This window comes from Triticum dicoccoides, chromosome 5A, assembly GCF_002162155.2.
Source record: "Triticum dicoccoides isolate Atlit2015 ecotype Zavitan chromosome 5A, WEW_v2.0, whole genome shotgun sequence".
NCBI classification, from domain to species: domain Eukaryota; kingdom Viridiplantae; phylum Streptophyta; class Magnoliopsida; order Poales; family Poaceae; genus Triticum; species Triticum dicoccoides.
The window spans coordinates 525629379-525647981 of record NC_041388.1 but is presented as its reverse complement, the minus strand read 5'-3'; the positions used below and the strand labels follow the sequence as shown (position 1 = coordinate 525647981).

Here is an 18603-nt window from a genome sequence, read left to right as displayed (position 1 = left end):
ACCCCGACCCTGACACGGCACCCCGACCCCGACACGCCACCCCGACACCATATATATTTTTTGATTTTGTTATGAAAAACATCATATATTATTATTCATGTCGGTATTTTTTTATGTTGTATTAATTTCGTTTACTCTTTGTCATGGCAGGTGTTGAAAGATGGTGGGCGCTGATCCGGAGCGCTCCGAGGCCCCTTCTTCATCGGCGCGTGGTGGGAGGTCTTCCATTCCACCTGCACAAATCCGATGAGCGTTGTTGGACAGTATGGCAACACCGCCGGGCCCTTCTTCGTCAACCGCAGTGCCCAGCAGGGGACGAGGAAAGGGAGGGAAGAAGAGAGGAGCTGGAGCACGTGGTCGCGGGAGAGGAGGTAGGGTGACTGCTAGGGTGCCTTCCTCGCCGCCACCCCCAGCTGTTTCACCTGAGCACGTGGCTGCTAGGGTGCCTTCCTCGCTGCCAACCCCAGCTATTTCACCCGAGCACGTGACTACTAGGGTGGACTCATCTGAGGAGGAGGCTACATGGACTCCGGTCCACGAGCCTTGGGTCCACGGGCCTTCGACCCACGATAGTTGGGCCCACGAGACCCCAGACGAGCACACGTCTGGATGGGGTACCTGGCCGGATCAGCCTGAGGGGCCGAGTGGCCATGCTGATGATGCCGGGGAGCCGACTGATATTGAGGAGGAGGGGGCACCGTCTACCAGCGTGGTTGTACACGGCTCCCGTCCGTGCCGGCGACCCGCGAGCAGAGGTGGTTGATTTTCCCTAATGGAGAGAGGTAAGTGCATTTAATATTTTTGTACCTTCTGCATTCACATTTCTTCAAATATCTAATGCATTGGCCTTGTCATGCTGCATTGGTTGGGACCACCATGAGAAGGTCCGTCGGCCCAACTCCGTCCTTGGAGTGCTTTGCCAGCAAAACTTCCCGGGGTTTGTCACGTTGCCTGGTGAGGGTCGGCTTCCAGAGCTTGGATTGAGCTGGGAGCACTACTTGGCTGCCCCGGCCCCGTCGGGTGAGATTATCGATGGTGTCTTGTGCAACACGAGGGCGGACGTGGTGATCAGAAAGTTCTGGGTAATTTCTCCTTTACACAATTAAAAATCTTCAACTAGCTAGTTATTAATTGTACTAATCAATATTGTCTCATTTGATTGCAAACATTCTACAGGTGTCAGGAGGGATACGAGGAGGACGAGGCAAATGTTATCGAGAACGTCTGCAAGCGCCTACTACAGAACTTACGGCACGAGGCTCGGGTGCAGGTTGTTCGAGACTACTACGCCTTGCGTGGTATCAAGAAGCCCAAGCCGACGTGCCGCGAGAAGTCCCTGAGTAAGGAGAAATACATGAAGGTAATTCTTAAGGCCTTGTACTTACTTCCTTCATTTATTAATTCATAGTCGTAGCACTCAAGTTTCTATTTGCTAACTTAGGCGCTTCCGAGATGGTGTGCGGATCGGATGGATTGTTGGGAGGTGTTGGTCAATGTGTGGTGCTCAAAAGAATGGCTAGCCATCCACAACATGGCCAAGGACAAACGTGCCCAAATGGAAGGTGTGCCACACCATCAAGGCAGCTCCAACTTATATCAGTTCGGGCGGAACTGGGTATGTGGTTTGCTTCATGATTCATGCAATTCATTCATCATGCTAGCTTGAGCCCTTTAATTACTAATTTACGTTGTTTCTCTCTTTCAGGCATGCTACAATAAGGCGGATAAGGTGCCAGAGGTGTATGACCTCTATGCCATGGCCCATACTGCCTCTTACAAGAAAGTCAAGGCATTCTCTCCGTCTGACCTTGATGATGCAAACAACTTCACCAACATCTCCTCCCACGACAAGCTCATGAAATATAGAGATGAAGGGAAGGCGAGGAAAGGGGAGGACTTTAACCCGAGCCAGGGTCCCATTGATCCAGAGCTGGTGATGATAGCTGGTGGCGGGAGGTCCCATGGCTCGATAGCCATTGGAGATGGACTTATCCATTGTCCTAGCACTCTCCCGGAGATCAAGGCGTGCCAGTCAAGATCCACTCCTGAGATAAGGCCTCATGAACGGCCAGTCCAACTCGCCTTCGAGGTTAGTTATACGTACTCAGTTATCTTTCTACATTACATTATGTGCGCTTCCATCAATGATTACAAATGCTAATGAGGAGTGGTGTTGCAGGCTGCTATACAGAGTGAGAGAGATAGAATGGAGAAACTTCTATCGGAGGCGGCGGAGAGGCAACGGGAGTTGGAGGAGAGGACGACAAAGATATTGGAGGAGGAGAGGGCACGGAATCACATGCAGGAAAGGGCAATGTACGAGCTCCTTGTGGTAAGTTTCTTCTGCTGATTAGCCAAAACATTCATGTAGTGTTTGTCTCATTACTAACTAGTATGACTGAGTCGTCAAAACCAAATGTGCAGTCTGTGTGCGAGAAGTACGGTCAGACCACTCCGCTGATGCCAGTGATTGCTCCTGGGACGACGGTGAGTTTAATTTGAATGGACACTACTTGCTAGTCTAAACATTTGAGTGTCATCATGCTAATGAGACATTGGAAATGATCTTTGGTGCAGCGTAACTCCAGACAAGCATCGCACGATCCTTCTCCAGGTATCGGCACAAGCCAGCCCGCTCCCACACCTCCATGATCACGGTAAGTTTCTCTAGTGTTTTGCTTAACAAATGCATAAAGACCTAGACTTAGCTTTATTTCCTCCAAAATGACTTAATAAGCTTACTGACCTCCAAAACCATCCATTTTACCTAAGTTATCTCTAAAATGATCTATACTTAGCTTTGTTTCCTCCAAAATGACCAAAGTTAGCTCTAATATGCTTAGTTAACTAGGTTTGCTCAATAATGACATTTACTTAGCTTAATTATGTCAAAAATGGCATAATTAGCTTAGTTAGCTCATAAATGATCCATTTTACCTTAGTTAGTTCTAAAATGATCTATTTTACATTAGTTAGCTCATAAACGACCCATTTTACCTAAGTTAGTTCTAAAATGATCCATTTTACCTTAGTTAGCTCATAAACGATCCATTTTACCTAAGTTAGCTCTAAAATGACCCATTTTACCTTACTTAGCTCATAATGATCCATTTTACCCAAGTTAGCTCTAAAATGACCCATCTTACCTAGGTTAGCTCCAAAATGATCCATCTTACCTAGGTTAGCTCTAAAATGATGCATTTTACCTAAGTTAGCTCATAAACGATCCATTTCACCTAGGTTAGCTCATAAACAATCCATTTCACCTATGTTAGCTCACAAACGATCAATTTCACCTAAATTAGCTCATAAATGTCATATATTCTTCTTATTCCTCATTTTCTTCATCATCTTCTTCTTCTTCTAATCTTCTTTTTCTAACTTTCTTATTTCCCATTTTGCAGAATTCATTTGCTTCACGGAAGCTTGCATACATGGGGTGCTTGTTTGGATGAACTATGTTTCTTTTGTATCGATGAACTATGCATGTATGCTTTGATGACACTATTGTAATATGTATGGTTGGATGTATGTATGTGGAACTTGCTATGTATGGTTGATGGAACTATACATTTATGATGAAATTATATGTGTTGGATATCTCATATGTTTGCTGTCAACTTGCCATGTGCAAAATACATATGTATCGTCTATTTGTTGTGAAAATGGTTGAGTATAAGAAAAAAAAAAGAGGCAATGCAGGCTCTTTGCCGTCTGCCACCAACGACAGCGGGCTCTTTGCCATCTGCCGCGGACGGCAAAAAGGACACGTGGCAACCACCTGTGTTTTCTGGCAGCTGACCATTTGGTCAATTTGCCTACAGTGGCAAACGGCAAAGGCCTAATGCTCTTTGTCGTCAGCCACCTAACGGACTAACAGCAAGTTTATTGTCGTCTGCTTTCTTTGCCGTCCTCGTCAGGAAGCAGACGGAAAAGTAGCTGATTCCTGTAGTGATGGCCCAATATTTTTTGTTGCAAAGGACAAGCCTGGACAAACTCTTATATGAAGGAAAGCGCTCCCGGGAATTATCGTCAAGCTAGTTTTCATCACGATCATATGATTCGCGTTCGATACTTTGATAATTTGATATGTGGGTGGACCGGTGCTTGGGTATTGTCCTTACTTGGACAAGCATCCCACTTATGGTTAACCCCTATTGCAAGCATCTGCAACTACAATAGAAGTATTAAGGTAAACCTAACCATAGCACGAAAACATATGGATCCAAATCAGCCCCTTACGAAGCAACGCATAAATTAGGGTTTAAGCTTCTGTCACTCTAGCAACCCATCATCTACTTATGACTTCCCAATGTCTCCCTCTAGGCCCAAACAATGGTGAAGTGTCATGTAGTCGACGTTCACATGACACCACTAGAGGAATAACAACATACATCTCATCAAAATATCGAACAAATACCAAATTCACATGACTACTAATAGCAAGACTTCTCCCATGTCCTCAGGAACAAACGTAACTACTCACAAATCATATTCATGTTCATAATCAGAGGGGTATTAATATAAATAATGGATCTGAACATATGATCTTCCACCAAGTAAACCAACTAGCATCAACTACAAGGAGTAATCAACACTACTAGCAACCCACAGGTACCAATCAGAGGTTTGGATACAAGGATTGGATACAAGAGATGAACTAGGGTTCGAGATGAGATGGTGCTGATGAAGATGTTGATGGAGATTGACCCCCTCCCGATGAGAGGATCGTTGGTGATGACGATGGTGATGATTTCCCCCTCCCGAAGGGAAGTTTCCCCGGCAGAACAGCTCCGCCAGAGCCCTAGATTGGTTCCGCCAAGGTTCCGCCTCGTGGCGGCGGAGTCTCGTCCCGAAAGCTTGCTTATGATTTTTTCCTCTACGAAAGACTCCATATAGCAGAAGATGGGCATCGGAGGGCCACCAGGGGGCCCACGAGGCAGGGGGTGCGCCCCCCACCCTCGTGGCTAGTGGGTGGCCCCCCCTCTGGTACTTGTTCCGCTCAGTATTTTTTATATATTCTGGAAATAACTTCTGTGAAGTTTCAGGACTTTTGGAGCTATGCACAATAGGTCTCTAATATTTGCTCCTTTTCCAGCCCAGAATCCCAGCTGCCGACATTCTCCCTCTTCTTGTAAACCTTGTAAAATAAGAGAGAATAGGCATAAGTATTGTGACATAATGTGTAATAATAGCCCATAATGCAATAAATATCGATATAAAAGCATGATGCAAAATGGACGTATCAACTCCCCCAAGCTTAGACCTCGCTTGTCCTCAAGCGAAAGCCGAAATCGAAAAATATGTCCACATGTTTAGAGATAGAGGTGTCGATAAAAATAAAATACGGACATGAGGGCATCATGATCATTCTTAGAGCAGCAACATATATTTATTTTGTCATATGATCTCTTATGCTAAAGTAACAATTCAATCACAATTTCAAGTATGAATCATAAACTTCATTGAGAACCAACAAACTCTAATCTCAGTCATTGAGGCAATTGCAATTTATCATAACATAGGACAGAGTCAATATAAGAGCTTTTCAGCAAGTCCACATACTCAACCATCTTTTAGTCTTTCACAATTGCTAACACTCATGCAATATTTATGGGTATGAAGTTTTAATTGGACACAGAGAAAGATAGGGGCTTATAGTTTTGTCTCCCAACGTTTTACCTCAAGGGTAATGTCAACAATAACAGTTCATGAAGACTCACATCCAATTAGCTATATATATCAGGATCTTTCCAACACATTGTGCTTTCCAAAAGATAAAATGTAAAAAGGAAAGGTAAAGATCACCATGACTCTTATGTAAGGTAGAAGATAAAAGTAAAAGATAGGCCCTTCGCAGAGGGAAGCAGAGGTTGTCATGCGCTTTTATGGTTGGATGCACAAAATCTTAATGCAAAAGAACGTCACTTTATATTGCCACTTGTGATATGGACCTTTATTATGCAGTCCATCACTTTTATTTCTTCCATATCACAAGATCGTATAAAGCTTATTTTCTCTGCACTAATAAGTCATACATATTTAGAGAGCAATTTTTTATTGCTTGCACCGATGACAACTTACTTGAAGGGTCTTACGCAATCCATAGGTAGATATGGTGGACTCTCATGGCAAAACTGGGTTTAGGGATATTTGGAAGCACAAGTAGTATCTCTACTTGGTGCAAAGGAATTGGCTAGCAAGAGAGGGAAAGGCAAACTCAACATGTTGGATGATCCATGACAATATAATTTATCTCAGATGTAAGAGAACATAACCCATTACGTTGTCTTCCTTGCCCAACGTCAACTCTTAGCATGTCATACTTTAATGAGTGCTCACAATCATAAAAGATGTCCAAGATAGTATATTTATATGTTAACCTCTCTTTCTTTATTACTTCCTATTAATTGCAACGATGACCAAAACTATGTTTGTCAACTCTCAACAACTTTCATTCATCATACTCTTTATATGTGAGCTCATTACTCTCCATAAGATCCATATGATCTCTTTATTTCTTTTTATTATTTCTCTTTTTATTTTATTCCCTCAAGATCATAGCAAAACAATCAAGCCCTTGACTCAACACTAATCTTTATTATATATAGCTCACGGACTCGATTACATAGAAGAATCATAAAGCTAAACTCACAACTAGATTATGCTAAAACTTTATTCTACTAGATCAAGATATTATCAAAAGGATCAAACTAAGAAAAATGGTAAAGATAAAAGTGATTGTGATACGATACCGGGGCACTCCCCCAAGCTTGGCAGTTGCCAAGGGGAGTGCCCATACCAGATACTCAGTTCTTCTTTGTTGGTGAAGAAGGTGGAGTTGTTGATGATGGATAGTCGCACATCGAGCGTAGGAGGTCCTCCACCCTGCGGATAATGCCCTTGAGTGCGATGATATGCTCCTTCAACAAAATATTTTCACGTGTGAGATACTTGTTTTGTATACGAGCTAGCTCAGTCATCTTGAAAGCTTCGATCTTAGTTGGGGTAAGAAGATTGTGATCAAGTTGAAGGATGTCTTCTGCTGCCGGAACTTGGTCCTCCGTGGCCTTCTTGATCCCTTCATCCTCATTGATCTCCATAGGTTCTTCCCTCTTCGGTTCTATATTCATTATCCAAGCATCGTTGTCACCATTGTTGGAGGAAGGGGACGACATGATGCCTGGCCTTAACAACCCTGACAAAAGACAACTTGAAACAAAGACAAGAGATATTTGCGTGATACGGTGGTCAAAACCTTCGGGAGATTATATAATGAATTTTTACTGACTAAAAGAAGTATTATGCAAGAAAGCGGAGTCCGGATAGCACACGAGGTGCCCATGAGGCAGGGGGCACGCCCAGGGGGGTAGGGCACGCCTCCCACCCTCGTGGAAGCCTCGTGTCCTTCCCGGACTGCTTCTTATTTTCCTATTTTCTTAAATATTCCAAAACGAAGAAATATTGCCATTAGAACTGTTTTGGAGTCGGTTTACTTACCGTACCATGTACCTATTCCTTTTCGGAGTCTGAAATGTTCCGAAAAGTGTCCCTTATGTATTCCTCCGGGGTTACGGTTTCGATAATATTAGTTTCAACATTTATGGGATTACCTGAGATATAATGTTTGGTTCTTTGACCGTTCACCACCCTCGGATTTGTGCCTTCGAAGTTGTTGATTTTTATGGCACCAGAACGATAGACCTCCTCGATAATGTAAGGACCTTCCCATTTGGAGAGAAGTTTGCCTGCAAAAAATCTTAAACAAGAGTTGTATAGCAATACATAATCACCTACATTAAACTCACGCTTTTGTATCCTTTTATCATGCCATCTTTTAACTTTTTCTTTAAACAGTTTGGCATTCTCATAGGCCTGGGTTCTCCGTTCATCAAGTGAGCTAATGTCAAATAACCTCTTCTCACCAGCAAGTTTGAAGTCATAGTTGAGCTCTTTAATAGCCCAATATGCCTTATGTTCTAATTCAAGAGGTAAGTGACATGCTTTGCCATAAACCATTTTATACGGAGACATACCCAAAGGATTTTTATATGCAGTTCTATAAGCCCATAATGCATCATCAAGTTTCTTGGACCAATTCTTTCTAGATCTGTTAACAGTATTTTGTAAAATTAATTTGAGCTCTTTGTTACTTAATTCTACTTGACCACTAGACTGTGGGTGATAAGGAGATGCAATTCTATGATTAACATCATACTTAGCAAGCATTTTACGAAAGGCACCATGAATAAAGTGTGAACCACCATCAGTCATTAAATATCTAGGGACTCCAAACCTCGGGAAAATAACTTCTTTAAGCATCTTAATAGAGGTGTTATGATCAGCACTACTAGTTGGAATAGCTTCTACCCACTTAGTAATGTAATCAACAGCAACAAAAATATGTGTATACCCATTAGAGGAAGGAAAGGGTCCCATATAATCAAAGCCCCAAACATCAAATGGTTCAATAACAAGTGAATAATTCATAGGCATTTCTTGACTTCTGTTAATATTACCAATTCTTTGACATTCATCACAAGACAAGACAAACTTACGGGCATCCTTGAAGAGAGTAGGCCAATAAAAACCAGATTGCAATACCGTGTGTGCAGTTCTATCTCCAGCATGGTGTCCTCCATAAGCCCCGGAGTGACACTTGTATAGGATCTATTCCTGTTCATGCTCAGGTACACAACGTCAAATAATACCATCTACTCCTTCTTTATAAAGATGTGGGTCATCCCAAAAGTAATGTCTCAAATCATAGAAGAACTTTTTCTTTTGCTGGTATGTGAAACTAGGTGGTATAAATTTAGCAACAATATAATTAGCATAATCAGCATACCATGGAGCAGTACGAGAAGCATTTATGACATATAATTGTTCATCAGGAAAGCTATCATCAATAGGTAGTGGGTCATCAAGAGCATTTTCTAACCTAGACAAGTTGTCTGCAACGGGGTTCTCAGCTCCCTTTCTATCAATAATATGCAAATCAAATTCTTGTAGCAAGAGAACCCATCTAATAAGTCTAGGTTTATCATCTTTCTTTTCCATAAGGTATTTAATGGCAGCATGATCAGTGTGAATAGTTACTTTAGAATCAACAATATAAGGTCTGAACTTATCACAAGCAAATACAACTGCTAAGAATTCCTTTTCAGTGGTAGCATAATTTCTCTGGGCATTATCTAGAGTTTTACTAGCATATTGAATAACATTTAATTTCTTATCAACTCTTTGCCCTAGAACAACACCCACAGCATAATCACTAGCATCACACATAATTTCAAAGGGTAAATTCCAATCAGGTGGCTAAACAATAGGTGCAGAAATCAATTCTTTCTTAAGTATTTCAAATGCTTCTACACAATCATCATCAAAGACAAAAGGAATATCTTTTTGTAATAGATTAGTCAGAGGCCGAATTTTTTTGAGAAGTCCTTAATGAACCTCCTATAAAAACTGGCATGACCAAGGAAGCTTCTTATACCTTTAATGTCCTTGGGACATGGCATCTTTTCAATAGCGTTGACTTTAGCTTTACCAACTTCAATGCCTCTTTCGTAAATTTTATGCCCCAAGACAATACCTTCATTAACCATAAAGTGGCACTTCTCCCGGTTCAAGACAAGATTAGTTTCTTCACATCTCTGCAAAACTAGATCAAGGTTGCACAAGCAATCATCAAAAGAGGATCCATTAACGGAGAAATCATCCATGAAAACCTCACATATCTTTTCACAAAAGTCAGAGAATATAGCCATCATGCATCTTTGAAAGGTAGCAAGTGCATTACATAAACCAAAAGGCATACGTCTATAAGCAAAAGTACCAAAAGGGCAAGTAAAAATGATCTTTGATTGATCATGAGCTGACACAGGTATTTGAGAGAAGCCAGAGTAACCATCTAGAAAGCAAAAATGTGTACGTTTGGATAATCTTTCTAGCATTTGATTAATAAATGGCAAAGGTTAATGATCTTTTTAGTAGCCTTATTTAATTTGAGGAAATCAATTACCATCCTATAACCTGTAATAATTCTTTGTGGGATCAATTCATCTTTATCATTAGGGACAACAGTAATACCTCCCTTCTTAGGGACACAATGGACAGGACTTACCCACTGACTATCAGCAACGGGATAAATTATACTTGCCTCAAGGAGCTTTAATATTTCCTTTCTTACCACTTCTCTCATCTTAGGATTCAGCCATTGTTGGTGATCAATAACTGGTTTGGCGTCTTCCCCCAAATTTATTTTGTGTTGACATAGAGTGGGACTAATGCCCTTAAGATCATCAAGAGTATATCCAATAGCAGCACGGTGCTTCTTCAAAATTTTCAATAATTTATCTTCCTCCTTCTCTGAAAGGTTAGCACTAATAATAACATGATATATTTTCTTTTCATCAAGATAAGCATATTTAAGAGTATTAGGTAATGGTTTAAGCTCAAACACGGGATCACCCTTGGGTGGAGGAGGATCCCCTAGGATTTCAACAGGCAAGTTGTATTTCAGAATAGGTCCCTGTTTAAAGAATACTTCATCTATTTCCCTTCTTTCATTCATAAACATATCATTCTCATGGTCTAGCAAATATTGTTCTAAGGGATCAGTAGGAGGCATAGCAATAGAAGCAAGACCAATAATTTCATCTTTACTAGGCAATTCTTCATCACGAGGTTGTCTATGAAATTTAGCAAAACTAAACTCATGAGACATATCATACAAACCAATAGTAACAACATCCTTCTTGCAATCTATCTTAGCATTAACAGTATTCAAGAAGGGTCTACCAAATATAATGAGACAAAAGCTATCTTGAGGGGAACCAAGAACAAGAAAATCAGCAGGATATTTAGCCTTCCCACACAAGACTTCAACGTCTCTAAAAATCCCAATTGGTGAAATAGTATCTCTATTAGCAAGCTTAATGGTAACATCAATACCTTCTCTCTCAGCTGGTGCAATATCATGCATAATTTCTTTGTATAAGGAAATAGGTATTGCACTAGCACTAGCACCCATATCACATAAGCCATGATAACAATGATCTCCTATTTTAACAAAAATAACAGGCATGCCTACAATAGGTCTATGTTTATCCTTAGCACCAGGCTTAGCAATTCTAGCAGTCTCATCACAGAAATAAATAACATGCCCATCAATATTATCGGCCAAGAGATCTTTAATCATAGTAATATTAGGTTCAACTTTAACTTGCTCAGTGGGTTTGTGTGTCCTAATATTACTTTTGTTGACTACAGTTGAAACTTTAGCATGATCTTTATTCTAATAGGGAAAGGTGATTTCTCAGCATAAGCAGTAGGTACAACAGGATCATTATAAGTGATAGTCTTTCCTTCAACTTTAATAGGTGCAACTACTTTTACTTTAGTGGGAGGATTATATTTAAACCACTTCTCCTTAGGGAGATCAACATGAGTAGCAAAAGATTCACAGAAAGAAGCTACTATCTCAAAGTCAAGTCCATATTTAGTGCTAAATTTACGGAAAACATCGGTATCCATAAAAGGTTTAACACAATCAAACTTAGGTGTTATACCTGACTCCTTACCTTCGTCGAGATCCCAATCTTCAGAGTTGCGTTTAATTATCTCCAATAAATTCCATTTGAATTTAATAGTCTTCATCATAAAGGAACCAATATAAGAAGTATCAAGTATGGAGCGATTGTTGTCAGAAAGCCGAGCATAAAAATTTTGAATAATCATTTATCTTGAGAGCACATGATTGGGGCATGAATATAACATTGACTTAAGCCTCCCCCAAGCTTGAGCAATGCTTTCTCCTTCGCGAGGCCAAAAATTATATATATAATTATGATCACGATGAACAAGATGCATAGGATAAAACTTATCATGAAATTCCAATTTCAACCGTTTGTAGTCCCATGATCCCATATCATCACATAGCATATACCATGTCAATGCATCTCCCTTCAAAGATAAAGGGAAGACCTTCTTCTTGATAACATCATCGGGCATACCTGCAAGCTTAAATAATCCATAAACTTCATCCACATAGATTAAGTGTAATTCGGGATGAAATGTTCCATCTCCTGCAAAAGGATTAGCTAGCAGTTTCTCCATCATACCCAAAGGAATTTCAAAGTAAACAATTTCAGTAGGTTGAGGATCAACTATTTGCTCTACCGGTCGGGGTGAACATACCCCGAACAAGCCCTTAAAGGATTACTTTCCATAGTAATAAGTGACAGTAAATTTCAACACACTATATAAATTTTTCTTTACCAAATTCCACCTACCAAAGGCGCTTCACTCCCCGGCAATGGCACCATAAAAGATTCTTGATGACTCACAAGTATAGGGGATCTATCGTAGCCTTTTCGATAAGTAAGAGTGTCGAACCCGACGAGGAGCAGAAGAAAATGATAAGCAGTTTTCAGTAAGGTATTCTCTGCAAGCACTGAAATTATCGGTAACTGATAGTTTTGTGATAAGATAATTGGTAACTAGTAGCAAGTAATAAAAGTAAATAAGGTGCAGCAAGATGTTCCAATCCTTTTTGTAGCAAAGTACAAGCCTGGACAAACTCTTATATGAAGGAAAGCGCTCCCGGGGACACATGAAAATTATCGTCAAGCTGGTTTTCATCACGATCATATGATTCGCGTTCGGTACTTTGATAATTTGATATATGGGTGGACCGGTGCTTGGGTACTGTCCTTACTTGGACAAGCATCCGACTTATAATTAACCCCTATTGCAAGCATCCGCAACTACAACAGAAGTATTAAGGTAAACCTAACCATAGCATGAAAACATATGGATCCAAATCAGCCCCATACGAAGCAACGCATAAACTAGGGTTTAAGCTTTTGTCACTCTAGCAACCCATCATCTACTTATTACTTCCCAATGCCTCCCTCTAGGCCCAAATAATGGTGAAGTGTCATGTAGTCGACGTTCACATGACACCACTAGAGGAATAACAACATACATCTCATCAAAATATCGAACGAATATCAAATTCACATGACTACTAATAGCAAGACTTCTCCCATGTCCTCGGGAACAAACGTAACTACTCACAAAGCATATTTATGTTCATAATCAGAGGGGTATTAATATGCATAATGGATCTGAACATATGATCTTCCACCAAGTAAACCAACTAGCATCAACTACAAGGAGTAATCAACACTATTAGCAACCCACAGGTACCAATCTGAGGTTTGGATACAAAGATTGGATACAAGAGATGAACTAGGGTTTGAGATGAGATGGTGCTGGTGAAGATGTTGATGGAGATTGACCCCCTCCCGATGAGAGGATCGTTGATGATGACGATGATGATGATTTCCCCCTCCCGGAGGGAAGTTTTCCCCGGCAGAACGGCTCCGCCAGAGCCCTAGATTAGTTCTGCCAAGGTTCTGCCTTATGGCGGCGGAGTCTCATCCCAAAAGCTTGCTTATGATTTTTTCCTCGACGAAAGACTCCATATAGCAGAAGATGGGCATCGAAGGGCCACCAGGGGGCCCACGAGGCAGGGGGCGTGCCCAGGGGGTAGGGCGCGCCCCCACCCTCATGGCTGGTGGGTGGACCCCCTCTGGTACTTGTTTTGCTCAGTATTTTTTATATATTTTGAAAATAACTTCCGTGAAGTTTCAGGACTTTTGGAGCTGTGCAGAATAGGTCTCTAATATTTGCTCCTTTTCCAGCCCAGAATCCCAGCTGCCGGCATTCTCCCTCTTCATTTAAACCTTATAAATAAGAGAGAATAGGCATAAGTATTGTGACATAATGTGTAATAACAGCCCATAATGCAATAAATATCGATATAAAAGCATGATGCAAAATGGACGTATCATTTACACATCATACCATGGATTTCATGAATCACCATATCCAGAGATTCGTCGACACAACTTGTTGCCAAATAATTTTCAGTGTGTGAAAGGCATCAAGCTTTCATGCGATGGATGGCTTTTGCAAACCCGACATGCGGCGATGTGGTTCATGCCAACAGCAAATATGCACAACTTGATTCATACTGATATCTAGACTGAGCCATGTATTATGCTGCTGTAGCACAACTCTCTTTTGTTGGATATTATCTACTGTTGTTAGTTTGAAGCACTCCTTTGTTTTGAAGGATAGATACCTTTCTGGGATCAAGTGCATCCTAACTCACCTGCGCTGGATGTACTGATAATGATGGTGAAGATGTTGTGCAGTATATATATAGGAAAATGGGTTGGTACTTTTAGGAGTACGTACTCCTACACACGTGGCGGTCACTAGCGCTATAGAATTTATTGCACAGAGCCATTTAGCTTTTAGTTAAAGAAAAAAACTACACCTAAAACAAACAAAGGTCATTGCTCCTTTTTTTCAGGCATTTTTACATGCGCTGCGCTTATCCATATCTTCTCCCGTCTGATTGGCGTTATGCAGCGGCGGCGGCTCGCACCGCTGCTGGAGGATTACATCTGCCTCCGAGGGAAGTAGCTCGCTCGGCAGCAGCCTCCGTTGGCTGCAGGTCATCTTAGCACCGGATAACAGCGGCCTGACTGACCAGGTATCTTTCAAGATCAGATCTTGTACAAGGCACTTAACTCTCAGATTCTGCCGGTTTCTAGGTGGCTGGAATTAGGCAACCACTGCCTTCCGCATCTCCAACAACAGAGTGCCATCCATGAGAACAATGGAACCCAGTTCTTACTACTTGATGTAAAAGTCTACTCCAAGTTCTCCAACCGCAAGCAGCTTTGGAGTCCACAAATCACTGGTTAGATACCTCATCGATTTGTCTCGCTATCATCTTGATACAAAATTCCTCATATCCACAATTCCTCTCCTCGAGCGGCATTGATTCTAGCCCATAGTTGCCATGTTTCCGGTACGGTGGGAACGAGGAACGGGAACGGGGGACGAGAGTCGAGGGCTAGAAAAATAGGGTACAGTGGGAGTATACATCTCTAGAACGATTTTTCTAAAGCGGAAACGCGATCCAATCAATTTCGGTACGATGAATCCGGTACGGTACCATGGAACGAGGAGCGTGAATCTTTACGGATGCGGGGAGCAACTGGCTGGGCTGGGAGCAACTGGCTACATCGTCGATTTCATGAAGACTAAAATACATCATCTCCTTCCCAATGGAAAATTAATTAGCAGCCTTGGAGTAATTAGAGAGCAGAACGAGGAGTTATTTAGGGGAGTGGAAAAGAACGGGGCAGAGAGTAAAACGAGGAGTTCGTGATTGATATGGATGACCTTTTGCTTACTTGATCGATTCAAGAACCAAGACTGTCGAGTCGCCGAACCTGAATCGACGATCCGGCTACGGAAACGCCGAATCCGCATCGAATCTTACCGAATCGACCCTCGTTCCCGTATCTGATTCCGGATCGATGAATTCGGATCGAGGGACAGCCCACCGTTCCCTGTTTCCGGCTACTATGTTCTAGCCCCTCTTCTTCTTCTAAATCTGTCTTTTAGGCAACAGTGCAGAAACCATCATAGATCTGGTACGAGTTGTACGACTTGGTTTCGTGCAGTATTTTCTGCATTTTTTCTTCTAATAATTAAGGGGTTAATGTATTAGCGATACCAACTACTAATTGTTATACTCATCTCAAGTTTTGTGAGTAACTGAGGATATGAGACCCATTCATCATCCCGTTAGTGCAAAATCTAGTAAATCGAGTGAGTATGTTCGGCAGTATATTCAGTATATTGTCCAGTTCTCTGTTTAAGTGAAGCCATCACCGGCCGGCCAAATTGATTGTAGTACCAGATGAGAAGCACTTTGTCTCATCCAATCACACCTAATTAATTTTTTATTCTTAAACACCTTAACAAAGTCTGCGAATCAGGTTACTCTTATAGCTGCTAGTGTAAACAATTTTTAAGATTTTTCTTCTGTTTCTTTTCTCATAGTACCCAGTTCAGTATTTTCTGTATATGTAGCTTGATATTAGCTAATTTACAATTAATCAATGTTTCTTGAATCAAGTCTAACTTATGTTGTTAACTGTTTTCCATTGAATATCCATGTATGCAAAGGTTGTATATTTGTTTGACCGAGGAGCAGCTCCATTATACTCGACCCTCCAGAAGTACATGTGGTGTTATCTGAAGCTTGCTGGAAGATATACCACTTTTTTCTTCTCCAGTTTTTAGCATTTAAACCTTTTTGAAGATGTAGAAGTAGTTGCATGGTCCAGTTTGCTTAGTCGGTGTACATGTTTGTATAAAGATAAAAATTTATGTACATGATGTACCAATGTGTCGAGTATCTTTAGTAACCATGGAACAAGCAGAGTGACTTTTGTTTTATATACTCTCTCCGTCCCAAAACCAATTTTGTACTAAATCAGCGACACTTATCTTGTTTTGGGACGGAGGGAGTGTATAACATGCATAGTGAACAGTACTGTGATACCCCTTGTTCAGTTATAAAAATATGGATACTTCTTTTTGAGGTAAATCAAAGATATCCCATTGTGTATTCTTTTTGCTTGCAAAGAAACGTAGTATATACTACTAATCGACGAACCTGTGTTTGCTAAGTAAATATGTCCCTGACATGTTTAAAAAAATTAGTACACTACTTTGTTACTAAGTAGTATGCATACTCGACCGATCTTAAAAACTGGCAATCCCTTTATTTTCAAATTGTAGTAGACTCATTTGTTTTGGAAGTAGCACATACCCATTAGATTAACATACACGGATGAATTTGCCAATCAGTATATACTTCTTTCAGTTTTTGGCGATGAAGTACTAATAGTAGATGGTCCTTCTGAAGGAAAGAAAACCAGTATATGCCTATTATGAAATCAAGCAGTATATACTCTAGCCCCGCAAAAACAAGCAGTATATACTGATCAAAAGGCAGTACACACTCGATCATTTTTATAAAAGCTGTATATACTCAATAAAACCAATACATACCTCTTTTGATCACAAGCAATACTTACTCATTCTAACTGAAAAAATCCCAGTATATCCATATTATGAAACCAATCAGTATATACTGTACCAGCAAAACAAAGCAGTATATATTTAATAAAAAAGTCCAGTGCACACTCATTTGGATAAAAGTAGTATATACTCAATAAAAACAGTATATATCTCTTTTTTCTTGCGGGGACATAAAAAATGTATGGATTTTCTTCTTGTTGAACGGTGCATACATATGGATGGATTAGGCACCTGGTATTGAATCCCTTAATTTTAGGATCAACCAGACGCATGCGTGTGGTCGTTGCATCCAACAATATTGTTTTTTCTTGCCTGGCTGTTTGTTTCTTGCGATTAGGTATTATCCAAACTGAAGAATCGGTTAAGAGGTGGGAGTATGTATTTCTGTGTGAGGAATAGTTATTCTTCACCCCCTTTATTTTACCATTAATATACCATAATTTTACGTTCCGTAAGTTTTATCTTATTTCCGACGCAAAAAGAGACAGTAAGAAAATATATAATCGCCATAAAAAATATTATATGTTATGTAAAATTACAAACGTAAAAACATAGTCTAAAATACACATAAACTACAAAATTTCTTGTCTTATGATCTATGTTTTTATTTTCTTATGTCAAATTTTACGTAGTGAATCAATAGGAATGTAACTATTTGAATTCCAAACATAATCTAATTATAAAATGATCCTAAGATTACCTAGGGTGAAGAATAACTTATTCTGCACCCTGAGTGATGAATAGTAACACTATATATATATATATATATAATATATCAATTAGGCTTCAAGTGCGTACTTGTTAGTTAAACATATGGTTAAAATGTGACACAAAATACGACTAGTAAGTAGCACAGTAGCAGTACTCGTATGTCTCGGTCAAATTATTCATCATATCCACACATTGAATTGACGTGACAGCACGCTGCGTGTGAGGTGATACAAGAATCCCGGCGGCATGCTCGGATATTCTGGACTTCAGATTTGGAGTACTACTTATTTATCGAAATATTTCATCATTCACTTAAAATAATCAATTGATCATACATTGAGTACCATATAACTGGAATTAACCGATGCAAATTGAAGAAGGATTGGTCGGTGCTGCCGGCTGGCGTCAAATTCGATCCCACGGATCAGGAGCTGATCGAGCACCTTGAGGCCAACGTGAGTGCTGAAAGCGCGAGATCTCACCCTCTCATCGATTTGTTCATACGAACCATCGACAGCGAGCACGACATATTCTACACCCATCCTGAGAAACTTCCAGGTAAGACACCGATCGGCCATCTACTTGCACAAACATATTCCTTTCTTTATAGCTCTATTTTTCTTTTTAGACGCAGACCTGGTGAAGCAATTACAATTTAACAGTTAATAAAAAGTGAAATAAGTGACTGCAAATGCTAAAGATGTTATGAAAATGCCAACTACGTACACTAAAATCTGTATTCGACAATACTGCAGGTATCACGCTGAGTGGCCTAAGCAAGCATTTCTTCCACTGTAATTTTAGGGCGTTCAAAAGGGAAACGTGGACGCATCGCAAGATACAGTCGGAGTACGGCATGCACGTGATGTGGCACACCACCGGCAATACCTTGCCGGTGATGGTCAACGG

At 40.5% G+C, this 18603-nt stretch overlaps 1 long non-coding RNA gene across 1 annotated transcript; it reads left to right on the top strand.

The window, feature by feature from the left end:
• The first annotated feature begins 14413 nt into the window (after window positions 1–14413).
• Window positions 14414–16307, top strand: LOC119297714. The gene is made up of 2 exons (XR_005145720.1): window positions 14414–14782; window positions 16063–16307. It is a non-coding gene; the product is annotated as an uncharacterized LOC119297714 (long non-coding RNA).
• The last annotated feature ends 2296 nt before the right edge of the window (window positions 16308–18603 follow it).